The sequence below is a fragment of the Triturus cristatus genome, chromosome 2_2 (genome assembly GCF_964204655.1).
Source record: "Triturus cristatus chromosome 2_2, aTriCri1.1, whole genome shotgun sequence".
In the NCBI taxonomy this organism is placed as follows: Eukaryota; Metazoa; Chordata; class Amphibia; order Caudata; family Salamandridae; genus Triturus; species Triturus cristatus.
This window is the reverse complement of record NC_140582.1, coordinates 523,374,969-523,388,483: the sequence shown is the minus strand read 5'-3', so window position 1 is coordinate 523,388,483 and position 13,515 is coordinate 523,374,969. Positions and strand designations below refer to the sequence as shown.

The following is a 13,515-nucleotide window of genomic DNA, read 5'->3' as shown; positions in this document are numbered from 1 at the left end:
CACTTGTACAGACCGAGGTTATCAGTCCGAGCTTCTCTGCAAAACACCCGCAGGCAGAGATCCCAGAGAAGCATCGGAGCGCAGGCTAGCCACCCGCGCTGAGACTGTACGTGCACGTCACGTGACACAGTGCCGTTGCTAGGGACGCCCCAAGGCTTGCTCGTCTGGTAGGAGCTACAGACTGCGTAAAGGTTGTTGACAAGCTGGGAGAAGAGGCGACCCGTTGCCTGGCAACGCCCAGCGCCCTCTCTCAAAGAGGTGCCTTGTTAGCCACTTCTCAGTGGGGAGCTGAGGAGACGGCACCCTGTGAGACCCCCTGGCCTACCCAACTCTCACCCAAGCAAAGCAAAGTGGGAGGGAGCAGAGGAGTAACACCCCAGGCAGCCGCGGTAGCGCAGGAAGAACGAGACCCTGAATCCGGACACCCCTCCCTCCCCCAAGTGAGTGCGCCAGGGTTATGAGAATGGTTATTATGAGATGGGCGGGAGTAGCTTCAGAAGGAAAGTTGTTGACAGACGGTGAAAACAATCTGTGGTTGTGTTGGCTACTGTGTTGCCAGTCCCTGTAATTTTACTTTGAAAGAGTAGCAAGGGGGGCTAGGTTACTTGCTTCTTCACTTTCATTTGTCATAATTGTTCATCACCTGCTGCTTCATTTACATTTAGTCACAATTTAGGGCCAACCAGCTGAAGAGTTAGGAAACGCAGCACAAAGCAGGTAATCTACGACCTATTTTTAGGTTTGGCCTAGACCTGCTACCGTTCTTGACTTTCATGTTTAAAAAAATTACAATCTCTATCTCTCTCTGCCTCTACCTCTCTTTCGGTCGCATGTCTTTATCCTTTGTTCTGTTTAATTGCAATCTACTTTTTGCTTCAGCCATTGGCTCTCTTGACTGTGAGTGATGATATTTTGGGCTTCGCCCATGAACATCCGCCAATAAACTAGTGCATTTCAGAGCCTGGGATGTAGGCCGAATTATACTTTCATTTCATTAAAACAAATATATATATATATTCTTGCATTGGTCCCTCTTAGACTTTTTTTTTAGTCATGCACAACACCTGTAGATGGCGACATACTGACTTTTTATTACTTTTAGACTTTTACTTTCAATTGTCTATATTTTTAAAAAGGAAATAAATAAAATAACAATTGCAGTCTTCCAAGGCCAGACCTATTGATTTTCCCAATGCTTGGTTATGATTTAAAATAGCGGCAAGCACGGTCGGTACTATATCAAGACAATAGTAAACCAACTATAGGACATCTGCCCAAATGACCACCAGATGGTAGTACAAGTCCAACCAAAACCTATACATTTTATTGATTATTTTTATTTAAACAATCCATAAGGCAGTTAACATTTTTTTTTTTAAAGGAGCAGTTAACAAAAAAAAAATTAAAAAGGAGTACGACACAGACACACAAAATGCTGCACATTCAAAGTTTGCATCATATGCATATTGAAATTAAGTACATCTAAGATACGGTTTGAATGTTTCAATGTTTAGATAAGGTGCAATGGCTGTCAAGAATACTCAGTGAGAATCTTAACCTTGGTAAGCTGCTTGAAGTCGAATCCACGAGGAAGAAAATGCAATAGTGTATTGTAAGCTTTCACTCGGCCATTCATAGTTCTCATCACTATGGTTACACCACATCTTATATTTTTACAATTTGTACATACACATCACATTATTGAATCACCATATCTTAAAGCATGGCACGCTTTGCTCCCGCATGGGTTTCAAATTGACCTTTTGCCATGCAGCATCTAAATCTTTTTTTCTACGAGTTTCATTGTATACAGTCGTAATTATGTATTTGATACAGAGGTCCCAGACTAATCAAATATATTATAATTAAGGCTTCCAGTTTTCTGTTTTCACTGATTTTTACAGATAAATACAGAGAGAAGATTATCTATTTTCTTGACTGAATCTATTTGTAAATATGGTTAAATACCAAAGATACTACTATCAGTAATGAGTGCTAGGTTAATAGCTGTGAAGATTGATAGGCAGGGGAGGTACATTTAAAAGAAATCCTAGTAAAGCTTAAATAACTGCAACAGTACAGCTGTTTAAGCTGTTCTATGATGCAAGTGGTTTCAGACTACTGTATTGTACTGTAAATGGCTAAAATCCACATTCAAACATAAGTAAACATTTGTCGGTTAAATAAATAGGGAAATACACCCATTGGAGCTACATTTTTTACACTAAGCACACAATAAATATGGATAAATACGGATGAAATGACCAAGAAATAAATATGAATACAGATGAAAATGTAAAAAAAAAAAAAAACAACTTTAAACTGGGAGCCCCAATTATAACACTGCCATTACCAGTGCATTGTTTGGATTGACTTCCACACATAAAAAAGTCAACGTACCATGGAGAAGGTCCAATAATTGCTTTAAGAATTTCTGTTTTATGGCTCAAATTTAGACAGACTTATAGTAGGGGTGCGCATAACTTGCGTAATTCTTTGTAGGGTAATTACCCATAATTCTTGCAAAAGTATTCACAATTATTCATAATTTTGTGGGAACTGTAATTGAGCATTTAGGCTTATTTTTGTTTTTAGTATAAATGCACCCTCATGCTCCAAATGGCCCAGTGGGAAAATTTTGCACTTAGAAAATAGCACTAAATGCTACAGGACATGTTATGCTATTAATATTTAATATAGTGCACAAATCACCCAGGGGCATCTTGGTGCATGAACATCAGTAGCCAGCAGCTGGTAGCTTTCTCTTAGTTCATTGTTTCTGTGCTCTGGCGGTAGGATTTTTGCCCCAAATTACTCTTAATTACTCAAGCTAGGCTAATCGCATAATTTTGCATCAGAAGAGTAATGCACAATTTCTAAAATTATTCGATTACTCTGGCGTAATGAAAATTTCTCTTAGGCCTAATTTTTAGCCACCTAAGACAGCGTTGACCACCAGCGCTTAGTAACACATTATAGTATGGCACCATCTATAGCCCTATTCATTTGAGAATGTTTTCAGTACAACTGCTATATGTGTGTCTTCCCTGATTTTTCCTCTTGGTTAGACCATCCCATCTTTCTCTTGAACCTGATGCCCAAATAATTATAACACTGTACTTTTTCTAACTGTACAGTGTAGGAGAGTAGGGTCTGCTATCCTATGGTCACCTCAAATTTTTGCTTTTTGCTTCACTGGTTTTTGACATATTGAGGCTGTGGGCCTGCCAATCAGACCCCCAGCCTGCTGTTCTCTCTACTAAATTAAAACTATGCACCCTAGGTGCATAACCAATTGGAAGTGGATCACCCTGTCAGCCCCTGTACCAGTGTACACTAGGTACCCAGGGCATTGGTGTACCCAAGGCCTGCCAGGGGCTGAAGCATGTATTATGCCACCCCAGGCTTGGCCTAACAATCTGACACAACTGGCTGATCACTCAGCCGGGTAAGTTGGTGTAATCACCTCTTACTTAGGTGTAGTATACCTATACCTAGCCTTAAATGGGACACCTGGTAACCTATAAGTCACTCCTATGGCAGGCCTTAACAATCCTGAAGGCAGAGTGCTTGGTTCCATGTGAGATGGTGCTCTGGCATGAGCTGAGCCTGTCTGCAGTGATCGGAACAACTTCCTTCTACTGTTCCCAGATATTGTCATACCATATACTCTTAAGTGCATTATGAACCTCGCGGTTAAATGCTATCTTTGGTTTGGCTTTATCAAAACATGTCGAGTAAGGTGTCATACGAACTGGAATACTAACCCCTCGCCAATTCTGGCGACGGGGTTAGCATTCCACCCTTCTAGAGGGACACGACATGTACCGTACCTGAAACCCGGGTAAAATCAGACATAGCCTCAGCTCCACAAAATGGATGCTGCCACCACAGACACAAGTCTGCCCTCCTGCTGCTGGGAGTCCTTCCAGCTTGGGAGGTGTGGACAAAGGGTTTCCTGCCAGGGGAGGTGCATGCACCACCCCAGACAGGATTTTGTGTATTGGTCAGGTAGGGCTTGAAAGAAACCAGACATGCCTGTGGCTCACAAGGAGCCTCGGTGCATATGCCAGTTCAAACCGGTCCTGGGGCACACCAGTCCCGGGCCTGGGGCGAGCTGGACAAAGGATTGGGGGTGTAACCACCCCCCTTCCTGGTCCCACCCATAGGGAGGGACCTAGCAGGTAGTCCGGCCCCTAGAATCCGCTTAAAGGTAGGAGCTGTGTCCTAAGACTTCAGACATCCTGGAATCAACTTGAAACTAAGAAGAAGACGGGAACTTCGACATTCTGCTGCACAGAAGACTGAAGGAAATCTCCCCTGTGGTCAGGGAGTGACCACCTTGCTAACGCAAGCACCATCCAGCGAATCAACGTCTGCTTTGCCGCCGCCTCCCGCCGGAGCCCGAGCCCAGAGACTGACAAGACCTGGACCTCCAGACCTCTCACCGCCCGATCCACAGTCCCTGAAAAGAGGAGACCCGTGGAGGCACCGAGACACGTGGAGCCAGCCATCTTGAAACGACCACGACAAGCTGACAAGTGCAACAACCGAGGCTCCCTCCGAGTTGTGCTTTGGGATCTGAGAAGCCCAACCCTCGAGCAGCATCTGCACCAAAGGTGAGCCCTCCAGCATCTCCACGATCTGCGTGGGGCCCTTCTGCATTTTGCCACTCGACGCGCCTAACCGGTTGCTGGCCCGCTGGCTAGTGGCCATCTTGGCGACGAACTTCACAAAATACACCGCTGGTCTGGTTGCTCCAGACTGGCCCTTGCTCCCCTCCAAAGGAGCAGTCCTTCTTACCTTGCTGGTCAGAACCATCAGCTTATTTCATTTCCTACAACAATTGCTTTTGCCAAGGCTTGTTTGCTTCAATCAAGTCGCCGACACCGCCGACAGCGAGAACCTGCGTGGGACAGCTCGTGAACCGACTCCTGGACGTCGTCGACCTCCAGGGACCACGTGGCTGCAGAGACAAGCTACACCTTTCTTCCTGTTTGCACCCGACATTGCCTGGTACCCACCTGGTGCCACGCTGGTCACTGGCTAGTGACTGTGAACACTGTCCCCTCTGCTTACAGGTCTTCAACATCTCCGATCCACTCTTGGATCCACTGCATCTCTCCCGGACCGACCGCCTGCAGCATCTTTGTCTTCAAGCTCCACGGAACAGATAGAAGAAACCCGACGCACTTCGAGGCCTATGCACCCGCTTCCTGTGGGTGAGGTAAAGCTGGCACACCTGTGCCCAAGTGTAGTATTACATCTCTAGTGCCTGTGTTCCAAATCTTGAGTTCCTAGTCCATCCGGAAGATCCTCTTTGCAGTAACTTTGTACTTTTTACGCACCCATTGAAACCTATGGGAGCACGCGTGTGACTATTTGCTCTGCACACGCCACCCGTGGACCTCCTGGTCACTAACTGAAGTTAGCTCCTTGTAGGCCCAGCGATTCTAGAGGCTCTAGGCCTTTTCCCTTTTCTGTTCGTGGTACTTATACCACTATTTTAGTATATGGTTTGAGTGGCCACCAGGGCCTATCCATATAAAGTGCAACTTCTGTGTATTCTACTGTAATCTTGTTTGACGATTTGTGCTCCTGTGCTCATAAAGAGACTAGGGGTTACTTTGAGAAATAAATACATATATATTTTGAATATATATCTGTGTGGTGTCCTTTCATTGGTATAAAAGGGGGTTGCATTTGGTAAAACAGCTGGCTTAACACGCTTCACGAGTTTAGCCTCAAAGACTGCTTAGCCTACGCTACCACTAGGGCAGCTAGTCCAAAAAGGTTGACTTACAACCACACCATAAGGGTTGCTTGGCATGGTACAAGGTGATCACTTTAACTAGTGAGCATCATATACCAGGCCAACTTCTCACATACAGCTTGATACAAAATCCAGCTGTTTGGAAATACTTAGCACCATGTACCTAGGCTGGCAGATCAACCTAGGTACATGGTAGCAGGAAATGTAATTTAACCAGTCTCCATATCTTTTCATATTTCTTTTATCCACCTCTAGCCACGGCGACATATACGTTCATTATATGGGCTTTATGAAAACCTTCCGACTAGTCCTAAAAAGATTGGGATCTTTCATACTCCATTCCCTAGCTGTTAATACCATAGAGCTCCCTCTGTTAATTGATTAATAGGAAACTACTATCTGCCAGGGCTGGTATTTGTTGGCCATCATTCAGTTGAGAGTTGTGAAATATTTTGCTGAAATATGCCTAATGACATTTAGGTAGCAAACATTTGTATCCTGTTCGCCACACCTAGGACAAAAATCCCAACTATAATATACTTGCAAGGCTAATTTTGAAATAAAAAAATGTCCTGTGTTGGAGTACCTTTAGGTGTGTTGGTGTAATAATTCTTCCTGCCTCCTCTAGTGATCTTCTTATATATGTAGTACCATTTGATGTCCCTGTTCAATTGAACCATTTTTCTGCCCACGTTTGGAGGTCCTCTGTCCTTTCCTCTAGGAATGCCTTATAAAAAAGTTAAATACAAAGGACGGTCTGTTGAAAAAGTTCATTATCACTTATTCCTATAAAAAATATTCCCTCTGTACTGGGAAATGCTTATTCAAGTAGCCCTAATTTGTAAAAACGTAGAAGACAGAGTTTTATTATGTTGAAAAACTTTACCTGTATTCCTAGAAGGTAAATACCTTAATTTCCAGATTTGTGTTGCCTACCAGCAGTTTTTATTTTGAGGAGTTAGTTTGATGATGGGGCCCACCGTCACTCATTTTATGGACCAACACTCAATTTACCTCATTATGCTTTGACCCAGAGCAAGAAGGGGAAAAACTCAGTAGGAAGAAGAGAACAATGGAAAAACAGTGATACAGGGAGAGAGCAAGGATGAAAACTAACTTGCAAAAGTGAAAAAATGGGCAGGAAGTGCATGGTGGTAGAAGAAACAGGCATGAAGAGGCATCCATACTCCGCAGACTTGTTTTTCAGCAATCCCAACATTCATTCGTGCCAGCTGCTGCCAGGACATACAAAGTTGTAGTGTGAAACAAGTAATAGAATTTTGTCAATATCATCATTTTAATTATATTTATTCTTCCAGATAACAATATTGGCAGATGATCCATTTCTTTAATAAAGCGGCACACCCCATATATTTTTTATCATATAAGGCCTTCGGTGCAGGTTTGAAGCCATTTGTCAGTGTAACCCCCGGATTTTCTTAATGCATTCCCCCTCCTAGTAATAGCAGTGTTTTCTCATAGTTCTATATATACCCTCTTGCAGCTCCACAATCGAACAAATATGCTTCTGTTTTCTAAATGGTTACTTTCAAGTAGGGAGTGCAAATTGCAACATCATCTTCATATGCATAATTGGTGTCTTGGCAGCCTGAGCATCTCTCTGGCATAATCACCTCAGCCAGGTTCCTTAAGAATGGTTCTATAAAGGTAGCATACAATGTAGGAGACAATGGGCACCCTTGATGTATACTTTGTTAAATTTTCACTCATGCTTGAAGGGTGCGGTAAAAGATTCATTAAATGGAATGAAGAGGAAAGTTGCTTCTGTTCCCTTACCAGTGGGTCGCTACATAAAAGCTTCCACCCACTACGGTTGACAATCCAAACAATCCAAACCCAAGAAGGTAGCTTAATTTAACAAACATAGGTAGAGCCTACCATGGTGTGGGGGCCTTTCTATTTCTCTGAATTCCTGTTTGTGAACTCAATTCAATTCAATTCAAAAGACCTTTATTCGGATTTCATAAAATCCATAAAAGTACAACAAAAGAAAACAACACATTTATACAATAATACAATCCATAAAAGCACCACAATCACAACAATTCATTTTCAAATATACAGCTGACATAAATAATTTTCAGGGATTTTCCATCGTTTTGCGAGCGTGTACTATTAATCTCAGAAAAGTGCTGGTGCGAAAAATTAGTTCATCTGTATCCAGGGAAAATAATAATGAACAGGATTCCCCAAAGGAAAGGGGTCTTAATTTTCTAAAAAAGGGAGTTAAAAACCAGTTAATATATTTTAAATAAAATTTACAGAAGAATAGGAAGCGAATGTCATTCTGTTTGCTAATTCCATCACATGGGCAGGGATTATATTCTACTGTGTGATGATACCCCAAAGGGAAAGCCAACAGGAATTTTACAGAACCTGCCCTTAAACGAAAGAGCAGCGATCGTTCCCAATTGGACATGGGGAGAGTTAGATAAGATGGTAGTGGGTGCCTACACAAATCATACCCCATGTATGTAGCAACAGAAGATTTAGGTAACTCCCTCCCCATTCTTTCTGAATTAAAAAGTGCATAAAGTGCTTGTTTAACTACGACCTTATCATTCTTCTCAATTCCAGTGGGTTCTAAGAAAAGATTGCCTTTATCCACTGCACATAATGTTTTGGAAACCTCGGCTAACCAGGGTATTGACATATGGTGATCACACTTTAGGCAATCCATTATAATGTTTTTTGTTAGGGTCGCAAAGTTATTTGTCCAAATCCTAATCCAAAATAGGGCTGGTCTGGCTCTAATAAAGTCACATACATAGGGGAGATTTAGTTCTTTGTGACAGATGAATTCAGAAGCTGAAAAAGGAGCACCCAATATTTTTCTACAGAAACGATTTTCCTCACGTTGAATCCCTGAGTTTCTCCCTGAGCCCCAGACCTCAGCCCCATACGTTGCCACAGGAATGCACTGTAATTTAAATTTTTTTAAAATGGCCCTAGTGGCACCTATTTTCTTCGGGCGTTGGAGGCTCAATATAGAATTGGTGGCTTTCGAGAACTTGCCCATGGCGTGGGCAGAATGCCCACTCCATGAGCCGTTCGCAGCGAAAACCAGTCCTAAGTACGGAAAAGAGGTTACGGATTCTAGTTTATCCGAACCTACATTTATAGTATTGAGCTTCCTTTTCCCGGGTCCACAAGACATAATAAAAGATTTTTAAAAATTTACACGCAGATCAAGTGCCTCCATGTGCTGGACGAATGCTCTAATGAGCAAACGAAGAGCATTAGGGGTGCGGCCCATAATGACCGCATCATCTGCGTATAATAAAACTGGTAATGGATTCCCCTGGATAATTGGGACGTCTCTCGTCACTTGTTTCAAGGCTTTGGCAAGACCGTTAATATAAATAATAAATAGCAGAGGTGCTAAAACGCACCCCTGCCTCACCCCCCTACCTATTTTTATGGGTCCGGACACATCGCCACCAGACCCGATCCTAACTTGCGCTTTGAGGTCCGTGTGAAGATAGGCCAGAAAATTAACAAGACTTGCGTCCAGACCATAGTTAGAGAGCATAAGCCATAATTTGGATCTATTAACTAGGTCGAATGCAGATGAAAGATCCATAAATGCGAGATAGATTGGGCTAGAGCGAGCAACGTTATACTTATCAATAATCAGTTTTAAGTTGAGACACTGCTCCACCGTGCCCACACCACTCCTGAATCCCAACTGGCACGGATCCAATAGATCAGTATCTTCAGCCCACTCTATCATCCTGTTATAAATAACTCGTCCAAGGATTTTTAAAGTATTGTCCAAGAGCGAGATTGGACGGTAGTTGGCTGGATCTGACCTATCTCCCTTCTTAAAAATGGGAACTATGGTACTAGTCGCCCAGGTGTCAGGCATTGGCACCATAGGTAGACTATTAAAAACATTAAAAAGAATTGGTGCCCATAGATCCGTGTTATACTTGATAATATCTATAGGAAGCCCATCGGGACCAGGGGCCTTGTTACCAAGGCTTTCTTTAATGGCTGTGACTATCTCAGGGAGGTCAATCTTGAGATTGCATGACACCTTCAAAGAAGGAATGGTTACTTCCTTAGAAGGGGTAGCATATATTTTAGCAAAATGAGCCTCCCAACTACTACTAGTAATATTGCAGCTAATTGGGGATAATTGTTTCCCCATATCTCGCGTCTTCCTAACGGCTGACCAGAAGGGGCCGCTACTCTTCAAATTTGCACTCGCAACCAATGTTTCCCACTGTTCTGTCAGCAGGGCAGCCTTTCTTTCAGTTGTTTTTAACTTATAGTTTTTCCTGGCCAGCTGTACCTCTAGTATACACCTTGGGTTAGAAGACAATGCTTCACGTAGTTCCCTATTTGCCATAGAACAAGTTGAATCAAACCATCTTGGTTCTTTCACTATCTTTGGCGGTGGGACTGACAACAATTTTTTAATTACTAAACACAGTTTGCCAAAGTCAGTGATTATTCTATTATTATTTCCATTTAAAAATAGACAAGAATTAATTAAATCAGAATGATCATTCTGCACATTTTCTAAAATAGCTCCGCTATCAATCCCCCTCCATTTTAGCCGCAGACCATCACCTGATGGTGTAATGTCTCTTGCACCATTAAATTTCGCATATACAGGGCGGGAGCCTAAATGCAAAGTAACTGTGAGGGGGTTATGATCGCCAAAAGATGTCTTTATCACCTTGGATTCCAATACGCGGTCTAATAAATCAGGGGACATAAAAATAAAGTCAATGGTTGAACAACAATCACGCCCCCTAAACGTGGGGACATAGTCCATGTCAGGTATTAGAGATACTTCCATGGCATTTCCAAGGGTGTGTTCACTCAATATTTTTGCTAATTCAAACCCCCTTTTTTCGGCTTGGTCCGTGATGTTGTTAGTGTCCTCGATCCAAGACTTCTTTGTTAGTTTGGCATTAAAATCTCCGCCGATTAGAATCCCTATCCCCCCCTCTGATTCCAAGTTTATTTCCAATTTTCTTAGGGTCTTAGAGAGGGCTATATAGTTTGTATTGGGTGTAGAGTAAAAATCATTATTATAAAAATTAATTATAAAAATCCTGGGTTTTAGTTTCAGCTCAAGGACCTGAATATTCGGATTTCCTTCTGATAGGTCTTTGATGGTACCTCCCACCAATGTGCTGACACCTATAAATAATCCTCCCACTGCACGGCCAAAAATGGGCTTGTTTGAGGTTACACTAAAACAATGGTAACCCTCAATAAATAAATTGCTGACAGCCCATGTCTCCTGGAACATAACAATATCTTTGTTCTCCAATAGCTTGATCCATTGAGGGTCAAGCAATCTTGGTTCCAGCCCGGCAACGTTCCAACTAAGAATGGACAATTTGGAGCGTTTTAAGGCACAAGAGGCATTATAGCCGCTAGGCTGCTTAGGTTGAATTAATGGAGTAGTTATGTTCTCATGTGTAACTGGGGACATAGTCGAAACAATGCGTAATGCCCTTGTCTCAATTTCATTACATTGTACATTAGAAGGGTTTTCCCTGATGGTAATTGGTACATCCTCACTCCCCCTATTTCTTTTCCCCAGTCAATCTTGACATTCCAAGTTGGAGAGAGCATGTTCAAAACGGTTATGCGTTGGTATATTATATATATACCTTGGCTCGTTCTGAGGCATGTTAAAATTTTGTTTGGGCCTTGCGTAAGGTCTCTCCCTTGGGTTGGGATAAGAGGGAGTGGGGAAAGGTAAATATGGCAATTGATGTGGTGGGGGTATAATCCGTTGGCCTAATGAACGACCATTCCTAAAATTAGTATTAAACTCTTGGTAAGGATGTTCATAGCCGTTAATAATATTGTGGTTCATACCCGGTTGATCTGCTAAAAAGTTACTCCCAGGGTTAGAGTAAAGGTCAATTAAATGTCTATAAAAATACCCAAGAGGAAGCAGAGTAGTATTAAATTCCCAGGGTGAGGGCAATGGGGCTTTTGAGAGTGTAGATTGCACCCATTGTGGGGATCTAAAATTTATAATGATGCAGTCTCCTTCAAACTTTTTTCTCATTGGACCCACCCACCCTACCCTCTGGGTATGAATAATTTCCCCTGCTCCTTCCATTGGGAAGTTGCAATTTGCGGAAAGCCAATGGAGAGTTCTATTTCTTAAGCTTGTATGGTTTTCCTCTTGGGTTTCCCTCAATTTTGGGACGTTGGCTAAAACCAAGACATACGGACCGCAATCTGGGGGCAAACTGATGCGGGCCGGAATCTGTCTCTTACTAATCACTTCAATTATATCGGGCTTATCTGTTGAGTGATGTTGGTTAACATCCTGCACTTGTCTCGTTAGTGGCCTATTGCTTATATCAGTAGATTTCTCCCTTCCTCCCGAACTAACTGTTGTGGTGGTTTTGGTATCTAATACCTGTCTGGATAAGGGTTCTAGGTTTAATTGATCTTTACTTCTACTCAGTTTGGGTGTGGAGGGAGAGGCATTAGTCTCCACTATACTTTTCTTATTGGCCATAGTGTGTTGTGGTTTATGTGTGTTAATGTTGGTTGCACCATGGTGTGTTGTAGTTATAGAATTACACCCTGTGCCTAATTTCAACACATGATCATCTAATGCCTTCAACCTCTTATCGATATTAAGGACTTGTTGATTGATGGGTCCTAAAAGAGTAGTTATTAAGGTCTCCAATCTCCCCCAAAATTCTTCATTCCCCGGCAGTGCATTAGTTAATGAAGTTTGTTCATTATTTTTGCCAAAGTGCACTTCACTTTGAGTATGGTTTTGTATTACAGGAGTGAGAGGCCTCCTCAATTGAGGGCGTCCACCATTCTCTCTGCGTTTATCTACTAGTGGCTCTATATGTTTATCTTTTCGCTTTGCTTTTTGTTTTCTTGCTTTCTGTCCCCTTGTTCGTGCTGGTGTACTATCACTTTTTTCCCTATCTATAATCGATACATCCGTATCTAGGCATAGTTCTATCCCTTCCAAGTGAGCCTGCTCATTAGTTAAGGATGGGGTAGTATCAGTGGTCTTATTAGTGCTTGATCGTAACATAGACGGTGTTAGTGATAGTCTATTATCCATTGTACGATGATTAGGGGATACGCTGTCCAGGATTATACAATTCACATTTAAGTCAGTACCTGGTAGCCCCGCGTAAGATGTTATATCCGATGTGGCCACCAGGGAATCCAATGTATTGTCCTGCAGCAAAGGTAATTGCGTGCTTAATGGGAGCGAGAGGCGTCTTTCAGTGTTTTGGATGGCAGAAGCCACAACGCCGATCGTCCTCTGCAGCATTTTATCGATAGCAGTCAAACTAGGCAATGGAGTGGGGACAGTAGCAGTTGAGGGAGATGTTAACTGCTTACGAGTAGATTTGAGCACAGGTGGAGCTTTTTTCCCCATTTTCCAATATGTGTTTTGAGTATACTACGCAACAATAAATGGTTGAATCCCAGTCACAACATGTACTATACTCACACACTTGGCGATGGCTTACGATTGGGGACCGACTTTAAATGGGCCAAAAGGGGTTGCCCGGCCCGACCTCCAGCGACCCCGGACGGCCACAGACGGCCCGCCCTCTGCCCGGGCTCAGCCCGGCGCCGCCCGCGCGCGTCCCGCGATGCGGAGAAAGGCGCGAGTTTTTAAAGCGCCTCCGGGCGCGTTGGCAGCGTCAGCGGCCGCAGGGGTGCTTGGGGGCTGTAGTCCCCGCTCTCTGCCGTGA

General features: G+C 43.0%; 1 protein-coding gene across 6 annotated transcripts in view; it reads left to right on the top strand.

The window, feature by feature from the left end:
- The first annotated feature begins 240 nt into the window (after positions 1-240).
- IQCM (IQ motif containing M) overlaps positions 241-13,515 on the top strand; it is a 1,338,699-nt gene continuing 1,325,424 nt past the window's right edge. For 4 of the 6 annotated variants that reach the window (XM_085641643.1, XM_085641646.1, XM_085641645.1 and 1 more), the window contains exon 1: positions 306-440. The gene's annotated coding sequence lies outside the window, so the exon portion shown is untranslated. Of the gene's footprint in view, positions 441-13,515 lie in introns of all 6 variants that reach the window. The other 2 variants (XM_085641647.1, XM_085641644.1) reach the window with 2 other exon arrangements.